This window comes from Cornus florida, unplaced genomic scaffold (genome assembly GCF_030987335.1).
Source record: "Cornus florida cultivar Cherokee Brave unplaced genomic scaffold, ASM3098733v1 CherokeeBrave_3.0.0_Hap2_Chr06, whole genome shotgun sequence".
Classification (NCBI taxonomy): Eukaryota; Viridiplantae; Streptophyta; class Magnoliopsida; order Cornales; family Cornaceae; genus Cornus; species Cornus florida.
This window is the reverse complement of record NW_026775576.1, coordinates 76,837,281-76,852,160: the sequence shown is the minus strand read 5'-3', so window position 1 is coordinate 76,852,160 and position 14,880 is coordinate 76,837,281.

The window sequence follows — 14,880 nt, the reverse complement described above, 5'->3', positions numbered from 1 at the left end:
GCACTCCACCGTTAGTATGTAACAATATAATGACTGAATAAGTACTATTACACTACAAGAAAATTGATTTTTAACGACTTGTAATTAACGACATACAAGAAGAGCAAGTCTTGTTAAGTACTTATTTAAGACTTATGTTTAAAGCAGGTTGTTAAATATTAATCACCACAATTTAACACATTTGGGTTGTGTTGAATTTGGGTTTGAATTCATTGTTTTCATTGTTACTTGATATCAATCACCACAATTTGACACATTTACAATTTATTGTTTGTGCTGAATTTGGTTTTTGGGTTGTAATGTAATTATGGTTTGTGAACGGTAGAAGAGAAATATGCATTTTATGTCTCTGTTTAGTTACTTTTCTCAACTGGGTATTACTTAACTTTTATGTCAATGACTTCTTATAGATTGATTTTTCATGTCATTTTTTCAAAACTAGACATCCTATTATCTCTTCCATCACCCGGAAAGTCTATTTTATTATTAGTAAATCAAGTTATGGATGAGTTTTATGATTTGAAGACACTTTATTGTTTTCTAATGGTATACAGATGATTGTGTTGCTACACAAATAGCAAAAAAACATCATTTTATAAAAGGAGAATGACTTCTTTTATCTGCCGAGGTGGTAAAGGATATTTGGTCTAAATGCTTGGTTTGAGATTGCTTTCAGAAAGAAGGAAGAGCAGAGAGAAATATGCGTTAATTTTAAAATGAGCAAAGGTCTGTTTGTCAAAATTTTATGTGAACTTAAAGTTACTAAAGAAGGCTTGTTTGCTTTAGTAACTTAACTAGATATGGAATTTGGATAGAACAACATTATATCTTCTGTATGCCGATAATACATTGATAGGAATGGTTTTATCCTTTAGTACTGGTATTACACTTATGAGAAGTGGCCGAAAATATGAATTACTAATGTTGGCCCTGAATTTATGAGAATATAGAGTTAAGATATATTAGAATACATAAAATGTATGGATCTTTGAGGTGGACTTATCTAGAAGTGTCTATATCACGTAATCAGTTTTAGTAATTGTTTGGTTCCTTCACCAATGTACTTAACCTGCCATCTTGAAACATATATTATGATTAAACATTTTTTTAAGTGCTCATATTCCATAACATTTTCACATTTAAGCAATAATTTCTCTTTTATGGACTTATAGGAATTCTAAATTTTTATTTGTAATTTCTTATGTTCTCCTAATACTTAATTTCATTGTATGAACTGATTGGTGCAAATAGATTGTGGTCAATCTTAGATTGAAATACACGGATAATTTGGTAAAGTCACTTAATGGAGGTAGGATTTATTATGGAAGTGGCAGAAAAGTTATATTATGTTTCCCTTATTAATTATATCCTTAACCTTCGTCAACCAATTCTTAATGTGGTCTCAACTATTCTCCAAGAACCTAGTTAAACACAATCCTTATTCTTCATTGTCATTTTATTTTTCTAAAGATGTTGCACCGGAATTTTTTCTATCACACTTAAGATATCTTAGATAAAAACTTGCATATTACAATACCAAATTGTAATATCATGAAATAGAGAGTAAGTGAAATGTATGGTTGTAAACACTTCTATCCTGGGCATGTTATGATGCACATGTTCAAGGATGAATTCTAAACATGGTATGCTACATATGAAGCAAGATAGAGATGATGCCTAATATTCAAAACCAAACTCCATTCACATAAATATCCCATCCTCCACTTCACAAAATCAACAACCGATGATCACTCAAGGCTCGTGACCCCCTCTAAGCAATATAGAGAATAAAAATGATCGCTATGGCTCACGACCCCCTTCTAAGCATAAATGAAGCAAAGAAATGGTATTGAATGAGATGATGAGAATCTTGCCCCTTTGGATTAAAATCAATGAATGGTGAAGAATCATGGTCTTAAGCCCTTACAAGCTTTCAAGAAGGTAACACAATGATATTATGCAAGTAAGAAGGCATTTCATGTTCAGATTTCCTAAACTTAACCACAATTTACAATTTGGTTCAAGTTTTTAAGCAATTTAAGTTGAAGATGACATTCCAAATAATCAGGAAACATTAACCCCAAACTTATTTCAAATTTCAGTTTAAAGTTCAATTTTATACCCACAAGTGTGTACTTAGCCTAAGTATGACAATGACATCTTAGATATGCATTTTGAACTCAAAATATTCTCTTCCCCCTAAACTTATTCAAAGATTCAAGAATCATGATGTTGCAACAAAAATATATTCAAAAGAAGCAAACAAGCTTTCAAAACCATGAATGTGACAAAGGTGTGCAAAATGAATATGTACATGCAACAAGTTGGAATTTATTCCAAAAGGCAACCTTATTCAAAGAGAACCTCATTAGCCCAAGTTCAAAATTTTATGCAACATCACAACATTTGACTTCATAAAGGTGGGTAAAAGATGATAATTCAACACATTTTCCAAGAAAAGCTTCAAGTTTAAGCCAACTTAGCTCAAAAGATATCAAATATAGGCCTAACATGGCAAGAATCAAGAATTGGACAAAAACATCTCAATGGCACTTGAAATATGCATTTGGATGAAGAATAGAACAAATGGAACCAAGTTCAATTCATTTAAGGGCTTTTTGGTCAACTTTTGGAAAATCTCAAAACTTTGGGTCAAAAATGGAATTTTTTGGAACTTGGGGTTCAAGTGCTTGCTTGCATTTTGAATAGACACCATAAGAAGCATCACATTTGAAGGATTCAAGACTCAACTTCACATTTAAATTTTCTAACATTTGAAAATCAACAAGTGGTTTACAAATGAAATTTCCAAGTTTTGAAAAATATTTTTCCAAAAATGCACCTTAATCAAGAGTAAGAGTCATTTTAAGTTCAAAAACTTGCAAAAAGTTTCATTTGAAATTAACGCATTTAGAATTTGACTTTCCATTTTCAAGGTTGAAGAACACTAGTTCGAATTCAAGGCACAAAATTCATGCATTTACAACAATGTAGACAAACATCCAATGCAATCTCACACTTAAGACAAACAATTAAAATGGAATGGGGACATGCCTTTCAAATTATCAATTTAAAGTATATGCATCAAATCAATTTTCAAGAAATTTCAACATAGTTGTTCTCTACACAACTCACTTCAATCTAATTCCAATTTGAATTTCAAGATTGCAAAACCAAATTTCATTTTAAACTATCCTATTTCACAATGAGTTGTTACTTGAATAGTAACATCACAAAATAACACTTTAAAATTCAATTTTTCAATTTAATAGTGAACATGCAATGAGCATTCCATTAGAGATTTGGAATCAAAACACAAGTTTGTTTTTCACAAATTCCAACTTCTAACAACACATGCACATATTGAAAAGAGTTTGAAAGAATTTTATCATCACATTTCAATATTATGCATTACAGTTCATTTTTCAATTTCAAACTTAAAACTTATATACATGCATCACAGTTTAAAGTTTAACTATCAGAATCTGAAGCCACAAGGCAATACACATATATATAATCACAGTCCCAAATTAATTACAACAATTCTCAATAAACTCCAGTTCAGATTTTTGCCCATACTCCATGCAGTAGCACAACAACTGCCCATCAAAACCAAAGCTAGCACATACTCCTCTATCAACAAAATCAACAGGGACACAGCCCACAACTCCACAATAATGCCCATCCTCCATTCCATATCACAATTCATACAGCAACTAAGTCCCAAAATCAAGTCCTAATTTCATTTCATTTCATTATGCTCTACTTTTCATTTTCCATTTTTGATTAAATAAGAGACAAAGATATATACATAAAATGAGAAAAAAAATAAAATAAAATAAAATGAAAATTTAAAAATTGAAAACAAAGTGGGTACATACCCGAGATCACAACAGTGAGAAAAGAGGAATGAAGAGAGAGATTGAGATGGACTGTAAGAAATTCTGGCCAACCGTGGTTGGAAAAGATGAATATGGGCTGCCGGAATCTGCAGGGAAGCTCGCCGGGCAGGAGAATGATTGGGAAATTAAAGTACCTTGACATCCAGGCTTCAAATTAATTTCCGATTCAAGCAAATGAGGATATATATATATTACATGAATGCAAATAAAAAGTGAAACACAATCAATAATGAAATGGAAAACAAAAAAACCCAAATCCAGTCACAACCAAAGCAAATTCAGCAAATAAAATCGACAATAAACCAGAGAAAATAATATGCATGTGTTAGCTCTAAAAATTGTTTAAGAAATAGGAATTGAAGAAAACCCTTAAAATATTTGAGAAAGAGGGATTGCAGATTACCTAAAGAATGAAGGTAAGTCCGGCCGGATCCTCGGTTCTAGAAATTGGTTCAGATTGCTCAACTCTCCTTTTCCTGTCGAACTATAACTTCAAGCAGAAATGGAGATAGATAGGAGATAGAACTTCAAGCGAGGCAGAGATTGGAGATAGAACTTCAAGCGAAGATGGGGTAAATGATCCTGCCTCCTTAACAGAAATAATGGAAGGAAGAAGATTAGGGCAATTTGAGAGATAGGGTGTTGTCGGTAGTTTGCGATGGAGAAGCGCTTGTGGGAATGAAATTAAGAGCAATCTCTGTATTGTGTGTATGTGTGTGTGTGTGTAAATGGTGACATGGAAAAAAGGGCTACCAAATTTTGGCTGAAAATTGGACTTTTGCTCCCGCGGGAGACGAAAACTGTGGGCGGGATTTTTGTTTTTTATTTTTTATTTCATATTCACGGGAGAAAAATACTCCCTTAAAAATATATTTATTAACGAGTGGCTTTTCTCCCGTTAAAGTTGAATCAATCCTTCGTAAATACATAGAAATATCAACGGGCTCTTTAAACTCCTGTGAAAACTATTTTTTACGAGGATTCTATTAACATCCCGTAAAAACGTGATCCTTTATCTGTAAAAAGGTGCTTTTACGAGAGAAAATAAAAGATCCCGTAAATACTCCCTCGTAAAAACCTACTTTTCTTGTAGTGAAATAAATATGCTGAAAGAAATCTAAATAATAAATCCTCGAAATGCGAATAAAATAATCCAATAATCCAAAACCTCCAATATTATTACAACTCGAGAATCCATCTAGTGGACCCCTAATAATATCATAACTGAAATAACTGAACTAAAATAAAACATTAAGAAGAGTCCTACGTAGAGTCGGAAGAGTGAATGACTGTCTCTGCTCGGCATGAACAATCTCTAAGACTGGAACTGACAAACACCTGAAAAATAATGGTGGGGCAGCCTCATATACAAGTTCTAATCTACTACATCTCAAACAGAGATCCGATACACGTACACATCCTAATTAATTCAACAATAACTAAATAGTCCATATATAGATATATACACACTAAAGGAACCTCACTAGACTATAGAGTTGTCTTAACCTGAATAGTAGGCAACATGCAAAACGCAAATATAGTGGGTATGAGTACCTAGACCTACCAGGGTACACAACCACACTATATCTAGCTATATATCCCTGGCAATATACGCACCCTAATCACTGATCCTGAGACTTAAGCTCATATCATGGAGTATAATTATATATTTAAAATCCGTCCTATCCAACCATCAAAATAAACTATCCAATTATTATTTTAATAATAATATGTCATCCAACTATTCCGTTGACCTGACACGAATAAGTAGGACTTAATACTATGGTTAATCCGTTCCCTTATTAAAAATAGGTAGGACTTAACTCTTAAGTTAATCCGTCCCTAATATGCCCCCATCCCATAATGGTGCATTAATCCATATCACAACCAAATAAAAGTTTCCAATCCAAGGATAATGTAAATTAATATTTATATATAATAATTCACATAAACATGATATAAATTATATACATGTCCTTTGCATTTACTTGAGCAAAAAATATAGATTCTAAGTACCATGCATTTAATTTACATCACAAGAAATTAACATACTTCTAAACTTAATTGTACATCTCGACCACTGCTGAAACCTTGGCCAAATCTACTACTATCCCCCTTTTCTGACACCACATGACCCAGAAACTTCACTTCTCGCTGCCAAAATTCACACTTCTCGAACTTGGCATATAATTGTTGTTCACGAAGCGTCTGTAACACTATGTGAAGATGTCTCACATGATCGTCCTCCGACCGAGAATAGATCAAGATATCATTAATGAAAACAATGATAAACTGATCCAAATAAGCCTGGAAGACATTGTTCATTAAGTCCATGAAAACTGCTGGTGCATTAGTCGTCCCAAATGGCATGACACACAACTCATAAGATCCATATCTCGAAAGAAACACTGTCTTAGGAACATCCTGCTCCCTAACCCTCAACTGATGATATCCAGAATGCAGATCAATTTTGAAGAAGTATGTGGCTCCCCTGAACTGATCAAAAAGATCATCAATCCAGGGTAAAGGATACTTGTTACGAATAGTAACCTTGTTCCACTCCTTGTAATCTATTCATAGGCGAAACGAACCATCTTTCTTCTTCAAAAATAGAACCGGTGCTCCCTAGGGTGAAGTACTCTTATGAATGAAACCCTGGCTGAGTAACTACTGAATCTGATCCCTTAGCTCACGCATCTCCACTGGTGCCATCTTGTAAGGTGCCCTAGTAATAGGCGTAGTGCCTGGAGCTAAGTCAATCACAAAGTCAATCTCGCGACTAGGTGGCAACCCTGGAATCTCCTGAAAAACATCCAGGAAGTCTTGTACAATCGGTATGCGATCCAATGACACAGTAATCCCCTCATCCGTTTCCTCCTCCACATGGAACAAATAAGTGTTACCGCCTCCATTAGAACGTGGCATAGCTATAACATACATATCCTACCCAGGTATGGTAAATACAATAGACCTATCAAAACAATTAACTTGGGCATGGTAGTGAGATAACCAATCCATCCCAAATATCACGTCATAAGTGTGCATGTCCAAAACCAATAGATTGGCTAAAAACCTGAGTCTGCCAATATCTAGTGTCACAGGCCCATCACTCTCATGTAATATGGCAGTATCGCCCAATGGTGTAGAAATACCCTAAGGTCTAGTGCATACCCTCGTCCTCATCCCAAATAAAGCAACAAAAGTCCTAACTACAAATGAGTGTATAGCACCCGTATCAAATAAAACACGTCTATGTAAACTATAAATAGGAAACTTACCCTCAACAACCTGAGGTGCCCGAACATCTTGTGGTATGGGGTTATACGCCCTGCCATAGTGCAACTGCTGCTGTGCCTGTCCTTGAGATTGCGGCAGTGCCGGTAATGCCAGATGTGTTTGTCCCTGAATCTGTGGAACCTGTGGAGCTGGTAAAGGTACTGGTGCCCTCTGCCCCTGCTGCACATGCTGTCCCTGTCCCTGTCCTACTTTAGGACACTGTTTGGAGGTATGACCATACTCTCCACAAGTGTAGCAACTACCCTAGAAAGTACCAAATGGCCTCCTCTATCGGTTAGCCTGTGGCTGACCCTGTCCTGCCTGTGGTCCTCCATTCTGTTGCCTCTGAATAGGTGCCCCATTCCAGTGAGCATCTGAACCACCCTTGTGCTTCTTCCAAGGTTGCTATCCCTGGAATTTTCCCTTATCATTCTGTCGTTGTCCATTGCCGTCCCCTTTTTCAGCTGACTGATTAGTAGAATTTCTGTCACCCCACTTCTCACCCCTAGCCTGTCTGAAGTCCATGGTCAACTGATACTACTATAGTGCGGCGTCCACCACCTGAGCATAGGTAGTGTAGGCTGGACTACCTGTAATAGCTCGCTTAATGGACCACATCAGTCCCTTGATGAAACTATTGCGCTTCTATTCCTCTGTATCCACCTCCTCTGGAGCAAAAATAGACAAGCACGTGAACTGCTGCTCATACTCTACTACTGTCATGTTCCCCTATTCTAGATTGAGAAACTCAGTCTTCATAGCTACCCTGACTGCATAGGGAAAGTATTTCTCATCAAAGCGTGTACTGAACTGATCATAAGTCAATGAAGTCCTCTCCTCCGCAGAAGTAACTGACTCCCACCACTGGAGTACATCCCCTACAAGCTTGAAGGTAGCAAGCATCTGTTTCTGAACCTCCGTGCACTTAATTATTTGAAGATGTTGCTCAATGTCCTGTTTCCACTGGTGAGCTGCTTTCGCATCGGTGGAGCCTGAGAACACAGGTGGACTCCCCTTTATGAAAGAACTCCTAGCTTTTTCCCATGAATCAGTCTAAACCACTAGTGTTGGTATAGGTTCCTGCTGAACCTGTGGCTGATTGCCAAGTGCAACTATTATACCTGCTTCTATAGCCCGAGCAATGAGATCATTGATATGGGGAGGAAACTCTAGATCCCTGCCCTGACTATAGCCCTGATCCTGAGACTCCTGGGTAGTCTGCCGTACTTCCTCATGCTCTATATGCAACTGACCGTCTTCCTCCTACTCCTCCTCCTGAAATCTAGGCAGTTGTTGCTCTTCCTCCATTTGCTGACGCTGTAGGAGATCTTGCTGCCTACGTGTCACTTCCCTTTGCTGCCTGTTTCTCTGATTGTCCCATTTTCTTTTAGTGTTAACCATTCTGTTAACATAGAGTGATAGACATCAGTACGATTGAAGCGGACCGTAAAAGAATACAATGAATCCTAAACAGTGACGGCCCAAGTTTTTATAACCCGGTGCGTCAGTGATGACCCAAAAGTTAATCCACTAATGGATCTCGAATGCGGAAGCAAAAATAGAAACCAAGCCTCTAGAGATACAATATGTCTCTAAAACGCTAAAGTGACCTTCCATGAGGCCACAGAACTTAACGAGAACTAACGCAGAAGAAAAAAGATCAAAAGTAGACCAAGTATGCCTCTAAGGGTAAAATGGTCTTTTCACATGAAATAAAAGTCTAGAGAGATGTACGTCATCCCTAAGACATAAAAGTGGCTTCCCGAGGAGTCCCGAGACTCAAAGGAAGCAAGAAGGGAACAAGGATTTCAAAAACCTACGAGAAATGGATTAAGGGTAAAATGGTCATTTTACCCAGAAATGAGTACTATTTTGCACACCATTGGAAAGACAATGAAAAATAAATCAAGATGGACTCAAGAATCGCATGATTTGGAGTCCAAACGAAGAAGAAACGGCAAGACGAAGAAAACGAGCACCTAAGGCTAAAAAGGTACACTGGTAATTATCTAGGAATATCCGGGTGTAACCGAGCACACCATTGGATAGACGACGAAAAATTAATAAACTTAGACTCAAAAATCACTTGATTCGGAGTCCGGATGAAGAAGATATGGCTAGCGGAAGAAAAAAGGTCAAAAGATGCAACTCAGGACCATCTAATCGATTAGATGATTCATCTAATCGATTAGATGCCAAAACAAAATGCTAGAAATCCCACGAAAGACCATCTAATTGATTAGATGGCTTATCTAATCGATTAGATGAGGCTGACAGCAAGCAAAATTTTCTTTTACCAGAAAATTGAAATTGAAATAGGGTTTTCATGTCCGAGATGACGTTTTCTGGAAAAACACAAAAATGAAACCCCCCCTAAAATCATGTTTTCTACATGACCATGTCAAGAGAAGTTTTTATTTTTCAAGTGAAATATCCAAAATGCCCTTATACTTAGTTTATGCAAAAAAAAAATGTAAAATGAGTCCATAGGAGACTCAAATCACCAAGGAAGATGTTTTTCTTGAAAACGATCATGCACACAAATGTAACTTACCTATTAGGATGTGCTACAATGGTCCACAGCTTAAAAATACCGCTGATACAAAATCTAACCCCCCAACGGCCAAAAAGGCAAAAATGCATTTGAAATGGAAATTTTGAAAACTAAAATTATGAAATGACTTCAAATTACCGTTTAGCCCTTGGCCACACTTTATACATGATTAATGAGACCTTATGAAAGAATTAAAATGGAATTCTCACACCCGATGCAAGCATGGTGAAGCTATGACTTGACATTTTCTAATATTTTCATAATATTTCATGAAGTCAAAAATTTACATAAGATGCAAAATAATGGTCATTGGCCCCTGGCCTCATCTCATACATGTTAATTACATTGTAAAAGGTGTATTTACGTACAAGTTACATATGTGGAATCAAATATACACATTTTGACCTATAAGGCTACAAATGGCATTTCTAACCAACCTTCACAAGAATGAAACCTTCAAGTCTACAAATCATCCAAGCAATATGAGAATCTCAACCTTGATTCCTGCACTTGAAAAATGTCCCCACTACGTGGATGAGTAACATAAAGCTACTCATAGGAAATGAGCATGCATCGACCTAGCATTTTACAATTTTATCACCTTAAGGTGAAACATGTTAATGGGGCTCATGCCACCTAACGTCTATGTCAAGGGTGAGACTCAGGGATCATCCTAAGCTACCCTAGATCATTTCTAGTATAAATCACATCACTCATGCAATTTCAATAACATAGGAACATGTTATACAAGGCAACAAGATATAGATTCTCAAAGTTATCAACTTGAAATCTAAAATGCAAAAACAACCAAAGTAGGTCATGCCACCTAACATCTATGTTCCAAATGAATATATAGGATCATTCCTAGGTCACATTTGAACAATAAAACACGAATCACAATATCTATGCAATTTAACCAACATAGAAGCATGCTATGCAAAGCAACTACATATAGATTCTTAAGGTTATCAACTTGAAATCTAAAAGTACGAAAACAACTAATATAGCAATTTAATGTAATTAGAATTCTAATACCACACATCAAGACATAGAAACTCAAAGTTATCAACTTGAAATCTAAAAGTGCGAAAACAACTAAATATAGCAATTTAGTATAATTAGAATATCTAATACCACACATCAAGACATAGATTCTCTAGATTATCAACTAGAAACCTAAAAGTGCGAAAACAAATAGTGGAATACTTGGATATCACGCTCAGAATTTTGCCGAGACCTCAACGGTTATTCCGGGTATTAACCCGTGGGGAAGACCACCCTAGTGCTCACTATCTTAAATGGGGAAAACTCATACCTCCCGCACTAGAGCCAAACTCTAGCCATATCATAATAACAATGTCCCAAGTGACTCCAAAATAAATAAGTTAACAACTTATATACCTTTAAAATAGTACACGAAACTACCTTCATGCACAAGTAGGTTGAAACCACACAATACATACTCAAAATCCACAACTACTATAGGATGACAATGTCGAATCTTCAGAGCGCGATTTGTTACGCGCTATAATAACATCGCATGTCGGATCTTCAGTGTGCGATTCGTTACACACTATAACAATATAATCCAATATTGAAAACATAAACTCATAATTCCATTACAAGTCAAAAATCACGCTTTAAACATACTATCGATGTCAACCACATGATTAAATCACTAACGCAAAAGAAACGAAAATTAATTACATAGCCTAATTAATTTCTCTAGATTTTAAATCTCAATCAAATGACCCTTAATCAACACATGTTAGACAACATAGCATGGTCATTGCATAAATCAAATCAAAAGCTTAATTAGGCCATTTTAACAATAAAATGGAATTTAATTAAATCATGATAATCAAATCCCTAAATTCTAAAACAACATAAAATGGTCCCAAATTAATATATGCTAGTATACAAGTCCTAGTCATCTCAAATATCAAGTGAAAACTTAATTAAGCCAAAGGAACCATTAAATAGATTTTAATTGATCATTTTAATTAAAATCTCTAGATTTTCATACTTATCCAAATGCTCTCAAATTAAAGTATGTTAAAGAACATACCAAGACTTAATTTAAAAGCCCGTTACAAGTTAATTTCATGCAAGGTACATCCATGAAAATTAAACTTTCACAAAAGATAATTATTAAATAAAAAGTGCAATTCTTATTCAATAAATCCCAATTTAATATATGTTAACAAATATATTAAAGCCTAATTTATCATCATGCCACAATTCAATTCTAAACTATATACATCCTTGTAAATTTAATCTTATACAAAGAATTAAATATTACTAACTTTCTAGATTTGCTACAAGGCATACATATAAGTTGTATAATCATAGGAAACACTCAATACAACACACAAATAATCTTAAAACATCCCCTACCTCAATTTGAGATGAAATCTCAAATCCCCACCAAAATGAAATCGCTCCGAATTCGACGAAACTTCTAGGTTTTGTCGGGGACAACACCGTGAACATGAATCCCAAGGAAGCCCCATGAAAATCATAACTTGACTTCAAACCCAAACTCAAGAAATGGCCAAAACAAAATTTCAATCGGTTGGAATCGAAGGCCTCGTCGAGGGGAACAATAAACAAAAAGGCATCACCACTTTTTACTAAAGGGAGGAAGCTCAAAAGAAGAGAGAGAAGATGGCAGCCATGGGAGGAGCTAGGACCGGCCATGAGAGAAGAGAGAGAGAGAGAGAAAAAAATCTGATTTTTCTTTCTAAGACCTCTTATTTATAGAAAAACTCAAAAAGTGTCCCAAACAGGCCCCGTCGGGTCTGGAAAAGTGAAATTTGAGTAGACGGGCTCAAACAGAAAAACTCCATGAATGAAAAAGATTCAAAATGAGAAAATACGAACAACAGAAGAAACGGCGTTAAAAACTGAGTCCCGAGCAGAGAGATATGCCGCAAACAAGTTTGGTACTAATTGGGGCCGAAAATCCTAAAACTGGAGAAAAATGACCAGAAGGAAATTCCAAGAGTACACGACTTGAGAAAATGTGAAGATGAATCCCATACGAGGATCCAGGCTCAAAACAAGATATTTTGCAATAACTTTCATTAATTGCACAATGGCCTCCTCCAAAAAGTGAAAACTACACAACTGGCCAGAATGAAAATATCTTCCAAAAATATTTTCTTAGAAACCCCTAAAATAAAATATCTTCAAAAGATATTTATGAAAAACACCCCAAGATTAGAAAAAGATTCTGAAAAATTATGCATCCATGCCCTTATGAACACTGGGAGCAACCAGAGTACTTTACTGCAAAAGTAAAGATACGTATTTCATGAAAACCACTGTGAATGAAGATATATGAAGTCAGAAACCAACTCTGAACACAAGAAGTGAGGTTTCGCTAACAAAGTGACAAACGAGGAAAAGATAAAATAGGGAAAAGGACAAAATAATGAATAGTGTCCGAAAAGTGAAATTTTGAAAATGACGCGGTCCTTAAAGGAAGTTGTCAATCCAAAGGAAAGAGTCTCAGAAACTATTTTCGAGCACTCGAGATGACACTGAGTGATGAGAAACCGAACTAAGAAAGGAAAAGACAACGGAAAAAAAAACATCCGTAAAAATCTGAGAAAAGGAAAGGAAGGAAAAATGACCGGGTCATTACAACCTACCCTCCTTAAAGGGGTTTCGTCCCCAAAATCAAGAGCAGATAAAAGAGATCCGAACAAGATCAAACCAAAAGAACAAACCCTAAGGTGTAAAAGGACAACTTCAAAAGCCTGAAGGTCATCCAAAGGAACGCAAAAACCAAGAACTGAGTGACACCTCCCAAACGAATCGGCATATTGACTCAATGTCAATCACCGAGAGAATCCCAAAACAATGACAAGTTGAAGCAAAACTGATGATTAAGAATGATATGGCAGTAAGAGCAATGACCAGAACCCCCCCACACTTACTCGTCAGTAAAGTAGCATAACGGTATAAAGCACTAGTTCATAACATGCCACAGAAAAAAACCTTTCGATACAAATGACATCAATGTCAGAAATGATCATTACCAAAAGCACTACGGGAACCAGGTATCCGCGAGAGTTGGGGTAGCTAATCCCAAAACTCTAACAATAATGTCACTGGCACCGTTACGTTTAAGGCCTTAAATCCAGAGTGCAAGTAGAGCCAACAACTCCTACATTACAAGACACCTTTATCAACAACCTCCGGTCACAAATCCAAAGCCTGACAAGTCTATGCCCTCAAGCCAATGGATTGGACCTACAACATCAAAAGACACTGTCCTGAAGCAGACCTATCCTAAGGTCACAACAGAAACAAAGTGCTGGATCAAAATCCCTATAATGGACAGCTAAAATCCTCAAAACACAAGTCTACTACGTAGCTTACTCATCTCTATCCCAACAAACAAGGTCACAAAACCCCAACACAAGTGTAAGAAGGATGAAACAGTATAAACAAAATACTCACATAGTATATGCTCGCAAAATTTAAATGACATAAATCAAACAATATCATGGTACTAAGCACAGTACACATAAGGTAAACCAAATAAACCACCTATCACATAGGGTTTAACAAATAGCGACGCGCTATATACCACCAACGGTACAAACATGGTAAGCAAATACTGTATAAGCGAACGTATCATATACATCCTCATACAACTACCACATAGTCACATATCCTAAACATGTTTTTAAAGCATGTCCGAAAACAATGGGCTCATAAACATGCAAAAGTGACCATACAAATGGCAAGTTCGTAAAACCAATATAAATGAATGGAATGTCTCTCAAAAGACACCATACGAAACAAGACAACAACGAAACGGATAGCCCCAATGCTAACCATTACACGACATCAACAAGAAAACCTCCAAACCAAGATGCCAACGAGCTCAATAGGAACTCTACAGGATTTTACCAAAACCCTAAATGAGGTAGAGTAATTAATTGCACTAGTGCAATTAATTACACAGAACCGCTCACATCCAAACCGTAGCTCGTAAGAGCTGTCCGAGGCAACACAAGAAGAATCCTAGGTGAACACACCCATCCAAATCTTGAAACCATCATCCTAAGAAAACAAGACACACGAACCTCGCCCTGAGGCTCAAAATGTAACTCCCGACTCCCCGAGGAAGGA